Consider the following 15517-nt stretch of genomic DNA (forward strand, 5'->3'; position numbering starts at 1 on the left):
ACTACGAGATAGTTGAGTATGTGATCTTGTTGAAAAGCTCTATTATTGACTCTTTCTGATGTTACGATAAATTGCAATTGCTTCAATGACTGAGATTATAGTTTGTTAGTTCCCAATGAAGTTTATGAACCATACTTGACATTGTGAATTGTTTATTACTTGAGCATAAGAAATCATATGACAAAATCTATATATGTTGCTGTTATTACAATGATCATGATGCCCCCATGTCCGTATTTTATTTTTATCGACACCTCTATCTCTAAACATGTGGACATATTTTTCGATTTCGGTTTCCGCTTGAGGACAAGCGAGGTCTAAGCTTGGGGGAGTTGATACGTCCATTTTGCATCATGCTTTTATATCAATATTTATTGCATTATGGGCTGTCATTACACTTTATATCTCAATATTTATGCCTATTTTCTCTTATTTTACAAGGTTTACCATGAAGAGGGGGAATACCGACAGCTGGAATTCTGGCTGGAAAAGGAGCAAACATTGGAAACCTATTCTGCACAACTCCAAAAGTCCTGAAACTCCACGAAACAACTTTTTGGATTTATTAAGAATTTATGAGCGAAAAAATAGGCCAGGGGGCCCACACCCTGTCCAGGAGATAGGGGGCGCCCCCTATCTCCTGGGCCTCCTGGTGGGCCTCCGGCGTCCATCTTCTGCTATATCATCACACTTACCTTGAAAAAATTCGGGGGCAAGCTTACGGGACGAAACTCCACCGCCACGAAGCGGAACCTTGGCAGAATCAATCTAGGGCTCTGGCGGAGCTGTTCTGCCGGGGACACTTCCCTCCGAGAGGGGGAAATCATCACCAACGTCATCACCAACGATCCTCTCATCGGGAGGGGGTCAATCTCCATCAACATCTTCACCAGCACCATCTCCTCTCAAAACCCTAGTTCATCTCTTGTATCCAATCTTGTATCAAAACCACAAATTGGTACCTGTGGGTTGCTAGTAGTGTTGATTACTCCTTGTAGTTGATGCTAATTGGTTTACTTGGTGGAAGATCATATGTTCAGATCCTTTATGCATATTATTACTCCTCTTATTATGAACATGAATATGCTTTGTGAGTAGTTATGTTTGTACCTGAGGACATGGGTGAAGTCTTGCTATTAGTAGTCATGTGAATTTGGTATTCGTTCGATATTTCGATGAGATGTATGTTGTCTTTCCTGTAGTGGTGTCATGTGAACGTCGACTACATGACACTTCACCATTATTTGGGCCTAGAGGAAGGCATAGGGAAGTAATAAGTAGATGATGGGTTGCTAGAGTGACAGAAGCTTAAACCCTAGTTTATGTGTTGCTTCGTTAGGGGTTGATATGGATCCATATGTCTAATGTTGTGGTTAGGTTTACCTTAATACTCCTTTTTGTAGTTGCGGATGCTTGCAATAGGGGTTAATCATAAGTGGGATGCTTGTCCAAGTTAGGGCAGTACCCAAGTGCCGGTCCACCCATATATCAAATTATCAAAGTACCGAACACAAATCATATGAACGTGATGAAAACTAGCTTGATGATAATTCCCAATGTGTCCTCGGGAGCTCTTTCCTCATTATTAGAATTTGTCGAGGCTTATCCTTTGCTACATAAAGGATTGGGCCACCTTGCTGCACTCTATTTACTTTATTTACTTTTTCCTCATTATTATTTGTCCCATCACAAAACTATCTATCACCTACTATTTCAGTGCTTGCAGAGAAAACCTTACTGAAAACCGCTTATCATTTGCTTCTGCGCCTCGTTGGGTTCGACACTCTTACTTATCGAAAGGACTACGATAGATCCCCTACACTTGTGGGTCATCAGGGGGAGGCCATGGAGGAGGAAGCACAAGGGTGAGAACCTCTCCTCCTCTCTCTCGGTGGCGCCGGAGTGCCATCAGGAGGGGAATCATCGCCGCGGTGATCGTCTTCATCAACATCACCATCATCATCACCATCCTCATCTCTTTTACGCGGTCCACTCTCCCACACCCTGTTCTAATCCCTACTTGAACATGGTTATTTATGCCACATATTATGATCTAATAATGTGTTGCCATCCTATGATGTTTTGAGTATATAGTATTTGTCTTTGGGTTGATTGATGATCTAGATTGGTACGAGTTGTATGTTTTATTTTGGTGTTGTCCTATTGTGCCCTCCGTGTCGCACAAGCGTGAGGGATTCCCGCTGTAGGGTGTTGCAATATGTTCATGATTCTCTTATCGTGGGTTGCTTGAGTGACAGAAGCATAAACCCAAGTAAGGGGTTTGTGGAGTATGGGATAAAGGGGACTTGATGATTTAATGCTATGGTTGGGTTTTAACTTAATGATCTTTAGTTGTTGTGAATGCTTGCTAGAGTTCCAATCATAAGTGCATATGATCCAAGAATAGAAAGTATGTTAGCTTATGCCTCTCCCTCATATGAAATTGCGATGACGACTAGCAGTCTTGTTAACAATTGCCTAGGATAATTCCGCACACCGATCCATCATTATTCCACACTCGCTATTTATAATATTTAGTAATATATTCTAACTTTGTGATAACAGCACCTACTTTTATGTTTTAGCTCTCTGATATCATGCAAAGTTATCCTGTTCATACCCACAACATAGTTTTATTTCTCGTACCTAATTGGAAGCAAACGTTCGGTGTACGTAGAGTCGTATCAGTGGCAGATAGGACTTGAGAGAATATTGATCTTACCTTTAGCTCCTTGTGGGTTCGGGATACGTCTCCAATGTATCTACAATTTTTTATTGATCCATGCTATTATATTACCCGTTTTGGATGTTTATGGGCTTTACTTTACACTTTTATATCATTTTTGGGACTAACCTACTAACCGGAGGCCCAGCCCGAATTGCTGTTTTTTTTGCCTATTTCAGTGTTTCGAAGAAAAGGAATATCAAACGGAGTCCAAATGGAATGAAACCTTTGGGAGCGATCTTTTTGGAACAAACGCAATCCAGGAGACTTGGAGTGGACGTTAAGAAGCAGCCGAGGCGGCGACAAGGGTGCTAGGCGCACCCTAGGGGGGTGGGCACGACCCCCACCCTCGTGGGCCCCTCGTGGCTCCCCTGACTGACCTCCTTCGCCTATATATACCTCCATACCCTGAAAACATCCAGGAGCACCACAAAACCCTATTTCGACCGCCGCAACCTTATGTATCCGCAAGATCCCATCTTGGAGCCTTCGTCGGCGCTCCACCGGAGGGGGAATCAACCATGGAGGGCTTCTACATCATCGCCAAGGCCTCTCCTATGATTTGTGAGTAGTTTACCACAGACCTTCGGGTTCATAGTTATTAGCTAGATGGCTGGTTCTCTCTCTTTGATTCTCAATACATAGCTCTCCTCGATCTTCTTGGAGATCTATTCGATGTAACTCTTTTTGCGGTGTGTTTGTCGACATCCGATGAATTGTGGGTTTATGATCAAGTTTATCTATGCGAAATATTTGAATCTCCTCTGAATTCTTGTATGTATGATTGGTTATCTTTGCAAGTCTCTTCGAATTATCAGTTTTGTTTAGCCTACTAGATTGATCTTTCTTGCAATGGGAGAAGTGCTTAGCTTTGGGTTCAATCTTGCAGTGTCCTTTCCCAGTGATAGCAAGAGCAGCAAGGCATGTATTGTATTGTTGCCATCAAGGATAAAAAGATGGGGTTTATATCATATTGCTTGAGTTTATCCCTCTACATCATGTCATCTTGCCTAATGTGTTACTCTGTTCTTATGAACTTAATACTCTAGATGCATGCTGGATAGCGGTCGATGTGTGGAGTAATAGTAGTAAATGCAGGCAGGAGTCGGTCCACTTGTCGCGGACGTGATGCCTATATACATGAGCATGCCTAGATATTCTCATAACTATGCACTTTTCTATCAATTGCTCAATAGTAATTTGTTCACCCACCATAATACTTATGCTATCTTGAGAGAAGCCACTAGTGAAATCTATGGCCCCCGGGTCTATCTTTTATCATATAAGTTTCCGACCTACTTTATTTGCAATCTTTACTTTTTAATCTATATCATAAAAATACCAAAAATATTTATCTTATCTTATTATCTCTATCAGATCTCACTTTTGCAAGTAGCTGCAAAGGGATTGACAACCCCTTTATCGCGTTGGTTGTGAGGTTCTTGTTTGTTTGTGTAGGTACGAGGGACTTGCGTGGAGCCTCCTACTGGATTGATACCTTGGTTCTCAAAAACTGAGGGAAATACTTATGCTACTTTGCTGCATCACCCTTTCCTCCTCAAGGGAAAACCAACACAGTGCTCAAGAGGTAGCAAGAAGGATTTCTGGCGCCGTTGCCAGGGAGGTCTTCGCTCAAGTCAAGACATACCAAGTACCTATCACAAACTCATCCCCCTCGCATTACATTATTTGACATTTGCCTCTCCTTTTCCTCTCCCCCACTTCACCCTTACCGTTTTATTCGCCCTCTCTTTCCCGTTCACCTCTCTCTTTCGCTTGCCTCTTGTGTGCTTGTGTGTTGGATTGCTTGTCACGATGGCTCAAGATAATACTAAATTGTGTGATTTTTCCAATACCAACATAATGATTTCCTTAGCACTCTGATTGCTCCTCTTAATGATGATGAATCTTATGAAATCAATGCTTCTTTGTTGAATCTTGTTATGAAAGATCAATTCTCTGGCCTTCCTAGTGAAGATGCCACTACTCGTCTAAACAACTTTGTTGATTTGTGTGATATGAAAAAGAAGAAAGACATGGATAATGATATTGTTAAATTGAAGCTATTTCCGTTTTCACTTAGAGATCGTGCTAAAACTTAGTTTTCGTCTTTGCCTAAAAATAGTATTGATTCTTGGAATAAGTGCAAATATGCTTTTATCTCTAAGTATTTTCCTCCCGCTAAGACCATCTCCCTTAGGAACAATATTATGAATTTTAAGCAACTTGATCATGAACATGTTGCACAATCTTGGGAGAGGATGAAATTAATGATTCGCAATTGCCCTACTCATGGATTAAATTTGTGGTTGATCATACAAATTTTTTATGCCGGATTGAATTTTGCTTCTAGAAATCTTTTAGATTCGGCCGCGGGAGGCACTTTTATGGAATTCACTTTAGGAGAAGCTGCTAAACTCCTAGATGATATTATGGTAATTATTCTCAATGGCACACCGAAAGATCTACTAGTAAGAAAGTTCATGCGATAGAAGAAATTAATGTTTTGAGTGGAAAGATGGATGAACTTATGAAATTGTTTGCTAATAAGAGTGATCCTATTGATCCCAATGATATGCCTTTGTCTACTTTGATTGAGAATAATAATGAATATATGGATGTGAATTTTGTTGGTAGGAATAATTTTCGTATCAACGCGTATAGAGGAAACTTTAATCCTAGGCCATTTCCTAGTAATTCCTCTAATAATTATGGTAATTCCTACAACAACTTTTATGGAAATTTTCATAAGATGCCCTCTGATTTTGAGAATAGTGTTAAAGAATTTATGATCTCTCAAAAGAATTTCAATGCTTTGCTTGAAGAAAAATTGCTTAAAGTTGATGAATTGGCTGGGAACATTGATAGAATTTTTCTTGATGTTGATTCTTCGAAACTTAGATCTAGTACACCTAAGCATGATATCAATGAGTCTCTGAAAGCCATGAAAATTTCCGTTGATGAGTGCAAAGAAAGAACCACTAGGATGCGTGCTAAGAAAGATTACTTTGTAAGAGTGTGTTCTTCTAGTTTCCATGAAAATAAAGATGAGGATCTAAAAGTGATTGATGTGTCCCCTATTAAATCTTTGTTTTGAAATATGAATATTGATAATGATGGGACTGGAGATGAGTCAACTTTAGTTAAAAGGCGTCCCAATGATTTGGAGTTTTTAGATCTTGATGCTAAATTTGGTAAAAGTGGGATTGGAGAGGTCAAAACTTTACATAGCAATGAACCCACTATTTTGGATTTCAAGGAATTTAATTATGAAAATTGTTCTTTAATAGATTGTATTTCCTTGTTGCAATCCGTGTTGAATTCTCCTCATGCTTAGAGTCAAAATAAAGCTTTTACCAAATATATTGTTGATGCTTTGATGCAATCTTATGAGGAAAAACTTGAATTGGAAGTTTCTATCCCTAGGAAACTTTATGATGAGTGGGTACCTACTATTAAAATTAAAATTAAATATCATGAATGCTATGCTTTGTGTGATTTGGGTGCTAGTGTTTCCACGATTCGAAAAACTTTATGTGATGTGCTAGGTTTCCGTGAATTTGATAAATGCTCTTTAAACTTGCACCTTGCGGATTCCACTATTAAGAAACCTATGGGAAGGACTAATGATGTTCTTATTGTTGCAAATAGGAATTATGTGCCCATAGATTTTATCGTTCTTGATATAGATTACAATTTTTCATGTCCTATTATTCTTGGTAGACCTTTTCTTAAAACGATTGGTGCAATTATTGATATGAAGGAAGGGAATATTAGATTCCAATTTCCATTAAGGAAAGGCATGGAACACTTTACTAGAAAGAAAATCAAATTAACTTATGAATCTATTATGCGAGCCACTTATGAATTGAATACCAAAGATGGCAATACTTAGATCTATTCTCGCTTTTATGCCTAGCTAGGGGCGTTAAACGATAGCGCATGTTGGGAGGCAACCCAATTTTATTTTATTTTCTTTGCTTTTTGTTCCTGTTTAGTAATAAATAAATCATCTAGACTCTATTTAGATGTGGTTTTATGTTTTAATTAGTGCTTGTGCCAAGTAGAACCTATAGGATCATCTTGGGTGATAGTTAATTTGATTCTGCTAAGAAACAGAAACTTTTGCGCGCACGAGAATAATTTTAATAACGTGCTTTTGATTTGATTCTTTTTACAGTAGATCAATAGATAAATTGCCTAGGACTTCCTATTTTTTTAGGATTTTAAGAGTTCCATAAGTATTAGAAAGTTACAGATTGCTACAGACTATTCTGTTTTTGACAGATTCTGTTTTTTGTGTGTTGTTTGCTTATTTTGATGAATCTATGGCTAGTATCGGGGGTTATGAACCATAGAGAAGTTAGAATATAGTAGGTTAAACACTAATATAAATAAAGAATGAGTTCATTATAGTACCTTAAGTGGTGGTTTTTCTTTCTTGCACTAACGGAACTCATGAGATTTCCTGTTGAGTTTTGTGTTGTGAAGTTTTCAAGTTTTGGGTAAAGATTTGATGGACTATGGAATAAGGAGTGGCAAGAGCCTAAGCTTGGGGATGCCCATGGCACCCCAAGATAATCCAAGGACAACCAAAAGCCTAAGCTTGGGGATGCCCCGGAAGGCATCCCCTCTTTCATCTTCGTCTATCGGTAACTTTACTTGGAGCTATATTTTTATTCACCACATGATATGTGTTTTGCTTGGAGCGTCTTGTATGATATGAGTCTTTGATTTTTAGTTTACCACAATCATCCTTGCTGTACACACATTTTGGGAGATACACAACATGATTCGGAATTTATTAGAATACTCTATGTGCTTCACTTATATCTTTTGAGCTAGACAGTTTTGCTCTGGTGCTCCACTTATACTTTTTAGAGCATGGCGGTGGTTTTATTTTGTAGAAATAATTGATCTCTCATACTTCACTTATATTATTTTGAGAGTCTTTTAGAACAGCATGGTATTTTCTATGGTTATAAAATTGGTCCTAGAATGATGGGCATCCAAGTTGGGTATAATAAAAACTATCATAGGAAGTGAATTGGATGCTATGATCAATTTGATGCTTGGTAATTGTTTTGAAATATAAAGGTGGTAATATTAGAGTCATGCTAGTTGGGTAATTATGAAATTGAGAAATACTTGTGTTGAAGTTGGCAAGTCCCATAGCATGCACGTATGGTAAAAGTTGTGTGACAAATTTGTTGCATGGGGTGCTCTTTTGATTGCCTTCCTTATGTGTGGAGGTCGGGGCGCGTGATGGTTAACTCCTACCAACCTCCCCCCTAGGAGCATGCGTAGTAGTACTTTTCTTCGAGGGCTAATAAAACTTTTGCAATAAGTATATGAGTTATTTATGACTAATGTGAGTCCATGGATTATACGCACTCTTACCCTTCCATCATTGTTAGCCTCTACAGTACCGTGCATTGCCCTTTATTACCTTGAGAGTTGGTGCAAACTTCGCCGGTGCATCGAAATCCCGTGATACGATACGCTCTATCACACATAAACCTCCTTATATCTTCCTCAAAACAGCCACCATACCTACCTATTATGGCATTTGCCTAGCCATTCCGAGATATATTGCCATCCAACTTTCCACTGTTACGTTTATCATGACATGCATCATCATTGTCATATTGCCTTGCATGATCATGTAGTCGACATCATATTTGTGGCAAAGCCACAATGCATTATTTTTTATACATGTCACTCTTGATTCATTGCTCATCCCGGTACACCGCCGGAGGCATTCATATAGAGTCATATCTTGTTCTAGTATCGAGTTGTAATTCTTGAATTGTAAATAAATAGAAGTGTGATGATCATCATTATTAGAGCATTGTCCCTTAATAAAAAAAGGAAAGGCCAAATAAAAAAGGAAGTCCAAATAAAAAAGAAAGGCCAAATAAAAAGGAAAAAAAGGAAAGGCCCAAAAAAAGAAAAAAAAGGGGGACAATGTTACTATCTTTTTCCACACTTGTGCTTCAAAGTAGCACCATGTTCTTCATATAGAGTCTCCTATGTTGTCACTTTCATATACTAGTGGGAATTTTTCATTATAGAACTTGGCTTGTATATTCCAACGATGGGCTTCCTTAAAATGCCCTAGGTCTTCGTGAGCAAGCAAGTTGGATGCACACCCACTTAGTTTCTTCTGTTGAGCTTTCATACATTTATAGCTCTAGTGCATCCATTGCATGGCAATCCGTACTCCTCATGTTGACATCAATTGATGGGCATTTCCATAGCCCGTTGATTAGCCTCGTCAATGTGAGACTTTCTGCTTTTTTGTCTTCTCCACACAACCTCCATCATCATATTCTATTCCACCCATAGTGTTATATCCATGGCTCGTGCTCATGTATTGCGTGAGAGTGAAAAAAGTTAAAGTGCGTTAAAAATTATGAACCAATTGCTTGGCTGAAACCGGGGTTGTGCATGATGGGAGTATTTTGTATGACAAAAATGAGACATAGCCTAACTATATGATTTTGTAGGGATAAACTTTCTTTAGCCATGTTATTTTGAGACGACATGATTGCTTTGTTAGTATGCTTGAAGTATTACTATTTTTATGTCAATATGAACTTTTATTTTGAATCATTTGGATCTGAAAATTCATGCCACAATAAAGAAAATTACATTGAGAAATATGCTAGGTAGCATTCCACATCAAAAATTATGTTTTTATCATTTACCTACTCAAGAACGAGCAGGAATTAAGCTTGGGAATGCTTGATACGTCTCCAACATATCTATAATTTTTTGATTGCTCCATGCTATTATATTACCCGTTTTGGATGTTTATGGGCTTTACTTTACACTTTTATATCATTTTTGGGACTAACCTACTAACCGGAGGCCCAGCCCAAATTGCTCTTTTTTTCCTATTCCAGTGTTTCGAAGAAAAGGAATATCAAACGGAGTCCAAACAGAATGAAACCTTTGGGAGCGATCTTTTTAGAACAAATGCGATCCAGGAGACTTGGAGTGGACGTCAAGAATCAGCCAAGACGGCCACGAGGGTGCAAGGCACGCCCTAGGGGGGTGGGCACGCCTCCCACCGTCATGGGCCCCTCGTGGCTCCCCTGACCGACCACCTTCGCCTATATATACCTCCATACCCTGAAAACATCCAGGAGCACCACAAAACCCTATTTCCACCGCCACAACCTTCTGTATCCACGAGATCCCATCTTGGAGCCTTCGCCGGCGCTCCGCTGGAGGGGGAATCAACCATGGAGGGCTTCTACGTCATCGCCAAGGCCTCTCCTATGAGTTGTGAGTAGTTTACCATAGACCTTCGGGTCCATAGTTATTAGCTAGATGGCTTCTTTTCTCTCTTTGATTCTCAATACAAAGTTGTCCTCGATCTTCTTGGCGGTCTATTCGATGTAACTCTTTTTGCGATGTGTTTGTCGAGATCCGATTAATTGTGGGTTTATGATCAAGTTTATCTATGAAAAATATTTGAATCTCCTCTGAATTATTTTATGTATGATTGGTTATCTTTGCAAGTCTCTTCGAATTATCAATTTGGTTTAGCCTACTAGATTGATCTTTCTTGCAATGGGAGAAGTGCTTAGCTTTGGGTTCAATCTTGCGGTGTCCTTTATATCATATTGCTTGAGTTTATCCCTCAACATCATGTCATCTTGCCTAATGCGTTACTCTGTTCTTATGAACTTAATACTCTAGATGCATGCTGGATAGCGGTCGATGTGTGGAGTAATAGTAGTAGATGCAGGCAGGAGTCGGTCTACTTGTCGCAGACGTGATGCCTATATACATGATCATCCCTAGATATTCTCATAACTATGCACTTTTCTATCAATTGCTCGACAGTAATTTGTTCACCCACCGTAATACTTATGCTATCTTGAGAGAAGCCACTAGTGAAATCTATGGCCCCCGGGTCTATCTTTTATCATATAAGTTTTTGATCTACTTTATTTGCAATCTTTACTTTTCAATCTATATCATAAAAATACCAAAAATATTTATCTTATCTTATTATCTCTATCAGATCTCACTTTCACAAGTGGCCGTGAAGGGATTGACAACCCCTTTATCGCGTTGGTAGCGAGGTTCTTGTTTGCTTGTGTAGGTACGAGGGACTTGCATGGAGCCTCCTACTAGATTGATACCTTGGTTCTCAAAAACTAAGGGAAATACTTACGCTACTTTGCTGCATCACCCTTTCCTCTTCAAGGGAAAACCAAAGCAGTGCTCAAGAGGTAGCAGTTCGACAGTCCATACTTATCACTTCCACCTTTGGAAATTGCTACGATGATTCCCTACACTTGGGGATTATCAGGGACCCATCGGAAGGGACTCTGCATTTTGCAAAAAAAATGTTTACCCCCTGACAGCTGGGACCTACTAGCTACATCTTCGCACGCAAGGAAGGGCATCCATATTACGGGCAAAAAATGATTCTTCCCCCTGACCGCTGGGACCCACCAACAATAACTTCGCACGCAAAGAAGTGCCTCCTTATCCTCCCTGACAGTTGGGGCCCACATGGTCGAAGCATACATAGAGTTGTCATTCTGGTCGCGAACGTGTACATACATATTGGTCGATCGGTCTCTCTACAACGATGACCGTGGCCGAGCAAGCAGCGGCACGTGTGGTAGTAGAGCCCCCAATGTAGTAGTTCAGGCAGTCTAGTCAAAACCGTGTACACATACGTACATCCAGATGCCAAAAAATACGGCAACGTACATACATACGGGCGGGGTCTCGAACACCTACTACTACCTCTTGAGCTTGCGTTGGTTTTCCCTTGAAGAGGAAAGGGTGATGCAGCAAAGTAGCGTAAGTATTTCCCTCAGTTTTGAGAACCAAGCAGGTATCAATCAAGTAGGAGACAATGCACAAGTCACCAAATACCTGCACAAACAATCAAGAACTTATAACCAACACGATAAAGGGGTTGTTAATCCCTTCACGGTCACTCGCAAAAGTGAGATCTGATAGAGATAATAAAGTAAATATTTTTGGTATTTTTGATGTGTAGATTGGAAAGTAAAGATTAAAAATACTAGATCAGAAACTAGCAAGATGTAAAAGAGATTTAATAATATGGAAAAGAGATCCGGGGGCCATAGGTTTCACTAGTGGCTTCTCTTGAGATAGCATGTATTACGGTGAGTGAACAAATTACTGCCGAGCAATTGATAGAAAAGCGCATAATTATGATGACATATAAGGCAATGATCATGAACATAGGCATCACGTCCGTGTCAAGTAGACTGACTCCTGCCTGCATCTACTACTATTACTCCACACATCGGCCGCTATCCAGCATGCATCTAGAGTATTAAGTCCGTAAAGAACGGAGTAATGCATTAAGCAAGATGACATGATGTAGAGGAATTAACTCAAGTAATATGATGAAAACCCCATCTTGTTATCCTCGATGGCAACAATACAATACGTGCCTTGCTACCCCTACTGTCACTGGGAAAGGACACCGCAATATTGAACCCAAAGCTAAGGACTTCTCTCATGGCAAGAAAGATCAATCTAGTAGGCCAAACTAAACCGATAACTCGAAGAGACTTGCAAAGATATCAAATCATGCATATAAGAATTCAGAGAAGAACCAAATAATATTCATAGATAATTTTGATCATAGATCCACAATTCATCGGATCTCGGCAAACACACCGCGAAAGAGTATTACATTGAATAGATCTCCAAGAACATCGAGGAGAACTTTGTATTGAGAATCAAAGAGAGAAGAAGCCATCTAGCTAATAACTATAGACCTGAAGATTTGTATTAAACTACTCATGCTTCTTCGAAGAAGTAATGGTGTTGATGTAGAAGCCCTCCGTGATCGAATCCCCCTCTGGCAGATCGCTGGAAAAGGCCCCAAGATGGGATCTCACGGGTACAGAAGGTTGTGGAAGTGGAAAAGTGGTTTCGTGGCTCCCCTGATGTTTTTAGGGTATAAGAGTATATATAGGTGAAAGAACTAGGTCGGTGGAGCTATGAGGGGACCACGAGGGTGGGGGCACACCTACCCTCTGGGGGCTCCCTCCTGCCTTGTGGCCTCCTCGTTATGTCTCCGACTTCATCTCCAAGTCTTCTGGTTTGCTTTCAGTCCAAGAAAGATCATCGCGAAGGTTTCATTCCGTTTGTACTCCGTTTGGTATTACTTTTCTGCAAAACTCTAAAATAGGCAAAAAAAAACAGAAACTGGCACTGGGCCTTTAGTTAATAGGTTAGTCCCAAAAATACTATAAAAGAGCATATTAAAGCCCATTGAACATCCAAAACAGATAATATAATAGCATGGAACAATCAAAAATAATAGATATGTTGGAGACGCATCAAGCATCCCCAAGCTTAATTCATGCTCTTCCTCGAGTAGGTAAATGATAAAAACAAAAAAATTGATGTGGAATGCTACCTAACATATTTATCAATGTAATTTTCTTTATTGTGGCATGAATATTCAGATCCAAAAGATTCAAGACAAAAGTTTAATATTGACATAAAAGCAATAATACTTCAAGCATACTAACAAAGCAATCATGTCTTCTCAAAATAATATGGCCAAAGAAAGCTATCCCTACAAAATCATATAGTCTGGCTATGCTCTATCTTCATCACACAAAGTATTTAATCATGCACAACCCCGATGACAAGCCAAGCAATTGTTTCATACTTTTGATGTTCTCAAACTTTTTCAATCTTCACGCAATACATGAGTGTGAGCCATGGACATAGCACTATAGGTGGAATAGAATGGTGGTTGTGGAGAAGACAAAAAGGAGAAGATAGTCTCACATCAACTAGGCGTATCAACAGGCTATGGAGATGCCCATCAATAGATATCCATATGAGTGAGTAGGGATTGCCATGCAACGGATGCACTAGAGCTATAAGTGTATGAAAGCTCAAAAAGAAACTAAGTGGGTGTGCATCCAACTTGCTTGCTCACGAAGACCTAGGGCACTTTTGAGGAAGCCCATCATGGGAAAGCCAAGTTCTATAATGAAAAATTCCCACTAGTATATGAAAGTGACAACATAGGAGACTCTCTATCATGAAGATCATGGTGCTACTTTGAAGCACAAGTGTGGAAAAGGGATAGTAGCATTGCCCCTTCCCTCTTTTTCTCTCATATTTTTTTATTTGGGCCTTTTCTCTTTTTTTATGGCCTCTTTTTTTGTTCGGAGTCTCATCCCAACTTGTGGGGGAATCATAGTCTCCATCATCCTTTCATCACTGGGACAATGCTCCAATAATGAAGATCATCACACTTTTATTTACTTACAAGTCAAGAATTACAACTCGATACTTAGAATAAAATATGACTCTATGTGAATGCCTCCGACGGTGTACCGGGATGTGCAATGATTCAAGAGTGACATGTATGAAAAATTATGGACGGTGGCTTTGCCACAAATACGATGTCAACTACATGATCATGCAAAGCGATATGACAATGATGGAGCGTGTCATAATAAATGGAACAATGGAAAGTTGCATGGCAATATATCTTGGAATGGCTATGGAAATTCCATAATAGGTAGGTATGGTGGCTGTTTTGAGGAAGGTATATGGTGAGTGTATGGTACCGGCGAAAGTTGCGCGGTACTAGAGAGGCTAGCAATAGTGGAAGGGTGAGAGTGCGTATAATCCATGGACTCAACATTAGTCATAAAGAACTCACATACTTATTGAAGAAATCTATTAGTTATCGAAACAAAGTAATACGCGCATGCTCCTAGGGGGATAGATTGGTAGGAAAAGACCATCGCTCGTCCCCGACCGCCACTCATAAGGAAGACAATCAATAAATAAATCATGCTCCAACTTCATAACATAACGGTTCACCATACGTGCATGCTACGGGAATCACAAACTTTAACACAAGTATCTCTCAAATTCACAACTACTCTACTAGAATTACTCTAATATCACCATCTTCATATCTCAAAACAATCATAAATAATCAAACTTCTCATAGTATTCAATGCACTTTCTATGAAAGTTTTTATTATACCCATCTTGGATGCCCATCATATTCGGACTAATTTTATAACCAAAGAAAATTACCATGTTGTTCTAAAAGACTCTCAAAATAATATAAGTGAAGCATGAGAGATCAACAATTTTTATAAAATAACACCACCGCCGTGCTCTAAATAGATATAAGTGAAGCACTAGAGCAATATTGTCTAGCTCAAAAGATATAAGTGAAGCACATAGAGTATTCTAATAAATCACGATTCATGCGTGTCTCTCCCAAAAGGTGTATACAGCAAGGCTTATTGTGGTAAACTAAAAAGCAAAAACTCAAATCATACAAGACGCTCCAAGCAAAACACATATCATGTGGTGAATAAAAATATAGCATCAAGTAAAGTTACCGATAGACGAAGACAAAAGAGGGAATGTCTTCCGGGGCATCCCCAAGCATAGGCTTTTGGTTGTCCTTGAATTTTACCTTGGGGTGCCTTGTGCATCCCCAAGCTTAGGCTCTTGCCACTCCTTATTCCAAAATCCATCAAATCCTTACCCAAAACTTGAAAACTTCAACAGAAAATCTCATGAGCTCCGTTAGTATAAGAAAATAAACCACCACTTTAAGGTACTGTAGTGAAATCATTCTTTATTTATATTGGTGTTAAACCTACTGTATTCCAACTTCTCTATGGTTCATACCCCCCGATACTACTCATAGATTCATCAAAATAAGCAAACAACACATGAAAAACAGAATCTGTCAAAAACAGAATAGTTTGTAGCAATCTGTAA

This window comes from Triticum dicoccoides, chromosome 6B (genome assembly GCF_002162155.2).
Source record: "Triticum dicoccoides isolate Atlit2015 ecotype Zavitan chromosome 6B, WEW_v2.0, whole genome shotgun sequence".
Classification (NCBI taxonomy): domain Eukaryota; kingdom Viridiplantae; phylum Streptophyta; class Magnoliopsida; order Poales; family Poaceae; genus Triticum; species Triticum dicoccoides.